We start from the raw sequence: 5,648 nt of genomic DNA on the forward strand, positions 1-5,648 counted from the left end.
ATGTCAGCAGTTGGTTCTGTCCAAACGTGTACCTTAGAATAGACTTCAGAATAGACTTTTTTGAATTTGCGATCCCCTCTACCATTTTTATAAGCCTTTTTTATAGCCACATTAAATATGAACTCTAAATATCAAAGATAACCTTTAAATGTTTCAGTTAATGTTTTAACTGATGTCTAATTTTTGTATATTAACCAATGTTGTCTAAGGAGCTTTGCAAGATAAACGACTGGACTTCGTTGAGTTTCTTGAAGACGTTTCACCTCTCATCCAAGAAGCTTCTTCAGTCCTAAACCACATTAATTAATGTTGTTTTATAAGGCACTGGCTAAACAGACAAAACAGAAACTCTGAAAGTTATCATTTTAAAACGTGCTTTACATAACTTTTGTCAACAACTATACTTAAATAATAAATGCAGTGTTGTGCTTGACTGATGGAGCTCATTCATCTGTGGCAAATAGGGAAAGGATTCATGTTTGTAAAATTGCCTGGATTGTGTTTCCTTGATTTTCTGGAGTTTCTTCTGGCAATTCCACGTAGGCAGTTTAACCAAATATGAAAGCAGTTTGTATAATTTCAATCCAACATGAAAGTATATTGTGGTTAAGACACCTTGTCATCATAAAAAAATTGTTCAGAGCTACAAGATTATTTTCAAGTACAAACGTTCAATCTGACTGTTATTACACCAAGAAATGTAGGTCATAAACACTGGTGACAATGAATTAAAACTGCAGAGCAGTCTTACAGAGGTTTGTTTTCCAGGCCATTCTCATTCCCACTGGTGTGACTCAGTGACATACAAGTCCATTAGTACCTACTCAAATCATCTTGCAACAGTTACAAGGTTTTCCATTAGGTCATAGTACCTGGTACCAGCAATCCAAGTGATCGCTCCAAATGTTCCGAGATTGGCTGGTCAGTGGCGTCAATGATGAGTCATGAGAGTGCCTCGTTCATGGAAATCAAAATCGTGGGAAATCACTAGAAAAAACAAAGCCATGGTCCCCGAGTCTGATTAAAAGCCACGGCAGGTATATCATCGTGCTATGACGAGTCAATCGGTGTAAGTGCTAATGGAAAAGGGGCTAAGCTGAAAGTAAAAACAAACTGAATTCGAATCTAATGAGCACAGAACTGGATAGTAACATGTTTAATGTAATCACAGTTGCATTACTAGATTACAAAAGTAAGTATATTCCATTCTCTTCACATGTTAAAATATTAATTGATCACACCTGATTACTTATTTAACCCAGCCACAAGATAGTGTAGTCCTAGTGTAGTCCTAGTCCCAAGCCTCGATAAATGAGGATTGGGATTGGGTCAGAAAGGGCGTCCAGTGTAAACATGCAGATCAGCACAAATGAGATCTCCATACTGGCGTGGTCGGGGCCTGGATTATCAACGACTGCCTCCAGTGCTGTTTGTGAACAAGGTGCCAAAAGAAACTGGGAGGAATTATGAAGTAACTTGGATGAAGTGGTAGAGACAGTCCTCAGGCGGGAGAGAGTGGTGACTGACACAGACTTCAATGGACATATACTTGAAGGAACAGAGCTGATGAGGTGGTGTTGGGTAGGTCTGGTGTAGGTCTTGTAGCTCTGAACAATTATAAAGGGGGGTGTCAAAAAATTGTAGAAAATCAGTTCAGGTCCTTACTATGCAGATTACAGATTTTTGACCCTTTTCAATATGGCTTTAAAAAGCAGGACTCCACTGAGACCGCTCTCATAAGGGTCTATAATAATCTATTAACGTCTTCTGATGCAGGAAATTGTTCTGTGATCATTTTGCTTGATCTCAGCGCTGCCTTCGACACCATTGACCATAAAATCGTACTCAACAGGTTGAAGTTTTTGGCAGGTACAGTGGCTGGCCCCCTTGAACTTTCCCACATTTTGTCACATTACAGCCACATACATGAATCAGCTTTATTGGACTTCCAGGTGAAAGACCAACACAAAGTGGTGCACACGTGAGAAGTGGAACGAGAATCATACATGATTCCAAACATTTTAACAAATAAATAACTGAAAAGTGGGGTGTGCGTAATTATTCAGCCCCCTTTGGTCTGAGTGCAGTCAGTTGCACATAGACGTTGCCTGATGAGTGCTAATGACTAAACAGAGTGCACCTGTGTGTAATCTAATGTCAGTACAAATACAGCTGCTCTGTGACGGCCTCAGAGGTTGTCTAAGAGAATATTGGGAGCAACAACACCATGAAGTCCAAAGAACACACCAGACAGGTCAGGGATAAAGTTATTGAGAAATTTAAAGCAGGCTTAGGCTACAATTTCCCAAGCCTTGAACATCCCACGGAGCACTGTTCAAGCCATCATTCAGAAATGGAAGAAATGGATATTGTCTGTTTTGTTACTTAACTGTGTATTGAGTTTATTTTAACCTTTGTGTACAGCGCTTTGTGATTGCCTGTCTGCGCTTAATAAGTAAACTTTACTTACTCACCTGGAAACACACCTTGGCAGAAGCTAACTGACGAGACAGGGGAAACAAAACTAAACATTACACACATGATGAGGGACTGTCAAAATAAAACAGGAAGTCACCACCACTGAACCAAAATTCAAAATAAATCAATTTTCTCAAAAATGACTTCTGACAATAAAGCTGCTTTTCTGCTGTTCAATACCAAAGAAATGTAAACTTTTTAAAATGATGCCAAGTTACAAAACTCTTAGCTGTGTCTCTAATAAAGCCTCTGTAACTGTAAGCTTGCTTCACTTCAGCAGCATAATGTTCAGATGTTGATTCATGGTTTTCTTCAGTTTTTGAACTACTGCAGAATATTTTTAACGTTATCTGTTATAAAAAGCCAGGCCAGGAAAATCTCCTTTATGTTTTTCTGTGTTTTATCCTCAGTTACTTTGACACAAAGCCCTCTGTTGCTCACACCTCTGATAAAGTCTCACAAGTGTCAGTACTAATAAATGATCATAATCTTAATATTTCAGACTGTCTGAGGCAAAACTGAATCGAATCGGAATCCAGTCGATTTTATAAATCAGTGAGGAGACCCAGCCCTAGTGCCGAGGTAGGTCTCCCCAACAGAATTTGTTTCCCCTGGGTTAGGAGCACGCACTGGGCTGTACAAATCACAGATAGGTTAATTGATTAATCCAAATTGCCCATAGGTGTGAGTGCGGGAGTGAATGTAAAAAATAAATAAATAAATATATATATATATATATATATATATATATAAAATTGCAGGATCAATGAAAGTATGAATGTTGAAAAGAGGGATAAAGGTATTACACACTGTGTAAACTGAAAATGACAGAAATTCCCTTTAACCCTCTCTGACTCACATACTTGGACATCAAATGAACTTAAGTTGAGTCATGTAAATGGCCTGCATTTGTACAGCGCTTTTCTAGTCCATAGGACCCCAAAGCGCTTTACACTACATTCAGTCATTCACCCATTCACACACACATTCACACACTGGCGATAGCAAGCTACATTGTAGCCACAGCTGCCCTGGGGCGCACTGACAGAGGCGAGGCTGCCGGACACAGGCGCCACCGGGCCCTCTGACCACCACCAGTAGGCAAACACGGGGTTAGTATCTTGCCCAAGGATATTTGGCATGCAGCCAGGGTGCAGCCTGGGATCGAACCACCGACCTTCTGATTAGTGGCCGACCTGCTCTGCCACCTGAGCTACAGCCACCAGCTTCACAGACACAGGGACAAGTAATCGTTTATCAGGCCTCAAAGATGAAGCCTGGATAAACAGACTCAGAGAATTTGGTTCTGAAGGTGTGACTCAGTTTGTGAGATGAGACTTTATAGTAGGAAAGAGTACCTGCAGGCCAATCAAGAAACACTCCCAGTTTTGGGCAACCAGTAGGACCAGGGTATTCAATGGTCATCATATTATGTTTTGCACAGAAAGTCAGAGGCAGTCTCAAAGGAAGGTGTAAACAGTGAAGACTCCAAGACAAATCATTACATCCAAGCATGCATGTTGCACCACTTCCTTTCCTCCCAAGGCACTTGTAGCTAACACCTACATCAACCATGCCAGAGCTGGTACTCCCCTCTACCTCCCAGTAACAACACCCAGTTAGAGCCTCTCTGCACAAAACCCGAGGAACCTCTCAGGAAGGTCGGGATATGACTGCATCTCTCCTCGTGTTGCCTTCTTGTTTCCTTCAGACAATATGAGTTGGTTCTTTGCTGTGTTTGGATCCAGGGTGAGATCACGGGCATCTGAAGGAGAGAATGAGGCTGAATCACAATTCGCAATTCACGATAGTATCACTGACACCTCTGTCTGTCCATTGCAGATCTCTTCTAAGTTACAGCAGGATGAATACCTTAGTCTAAACGAATTAACACCCCTGGGTCATACTAACTATGCAAATCCTCAAAGCGCATGCCGAGGAGGAGGAGTTTTAATTCATTTAACAGTCTGAGGTATACAATTAAAGCTCAAACAATTGTTTTAGTTGTTGTAATGTGTCATACACCTACGTCTCAGAGTTTCTCAGACTTTTTAACTGATTTGGTGCTCATTTCATTGTAGTGGTTGATTTTAACATCCATTTAGTTGCTGAAAATAACAATCTCAACACTGGATTTAATCTATTATTAGATGCCATTGGCTTCTCTCAAAATGTAAAAGAGCCCACCGATGATTTTAATCACACTCTGGATCTTGTTCTTTCATATGGCATAAACTGAACATTTAACAGAATTCCCAGAAAACCTACTTTTGTCTGATTATTTCTTAAGAACATTTCTATTTACAACACTGGTTACAAAATAGTGGGGAATTAATTTCATGCGGGATTTCTTCTCAAAGTGATGTAGCTAAGTTTAAGGATATAAATCCTTTACTGCTGTTTCCTTCATAGTCGTGCACCAACACAGTGCAGCTACTTAGACGCTACTCACACAGAGGTTGATTATCTCATGAATTGTTATTGCTCTTATTTGGTTCTGTGAAGCACTTGGGCATACCTCTGGTGTTTAAATGTGCTATATAAATAAAATTGTATTGTATTGTATGAATAGTGTGCCATCCTCACTGTGTATGACTACCTTCTACATTGTACCTTTTGTCCTGGGTAACAGCAGATGGCTGCTTCTCCCTGAGCCTGGTTGTGTTGGAGGCTTCTTCCTGTTAAAAGGGAGCTTTAACCTCCCACTGTTGTCAAGTGCTTGCTTATAGGGAATCATCTGACTGCTGGGGTTTTCTCTGTATGATTGTAGGGCCTTTACCTTATAATATAAAGCAACTTGAGGCAATTGTTATGATTTGCAGGTATATCAATAAAATGTAAGCATATTGAATTAAATCTACAGTCAATGATGAATCTATAACCAGTCAGGTCATTGTCCTCAAACCTCAGCTTGTCTCTCTAAATGCTGATCCACTGAAGTAAACCAACCAACTATTAGGACAACTTAATTAACTGTTACGTGAAGTACCCTCAGAAGGTCTGCTAGATGATGTTAATGCAGCACTACGGACAATACCTACAGCCACGATTACCGACACTAACAAGCTGATCTACAATACAGCAGCAGTGATCAGTGAGATGCTTGGCTACAAGTTGAACAGCCACAAGGGGCAGTACCCTCCATGGAGAAGGAGGCTAGAGGGCAAGAT

At 40.5% G+C, this 5,648-nt stretch overlaps 1 pseudogene; it reads right to left on the reverse strand.

The window, feature by feature from the left end:
* Positions 1-3,735: 3,735 nt before the first annotated feature.
* LOC147324167 (stonustoxin subunit beta-like) lies at positions 3,736-4,411 on the reverse strand (annotated as a pseudogene).
* Positions 4,412-5,648: the final 1,237 nt, after the last annotated feature.

Source organism: Aulonocara sp. 'chitande type north' Nkhata Bay, linkage group LG8 (assembly GCF_057382095.1).
Source record: "Aulonocara sp. 'chitande type north' Nkhata Bay isolate Kocher_YH1m ecotype deep benthic linkage group LG8, A_spYH_male_GT1.1, whole genome shotgun sequence".
Taxonomy (NCBI): domain Eukaryota; kingdom Metazoa; phylum Chordata; class Actinopteri; order Cichliformes; family Cichlidae; genus Aulonocara; species Aulonocara sp. 'chitande type north' Nkhata Bay.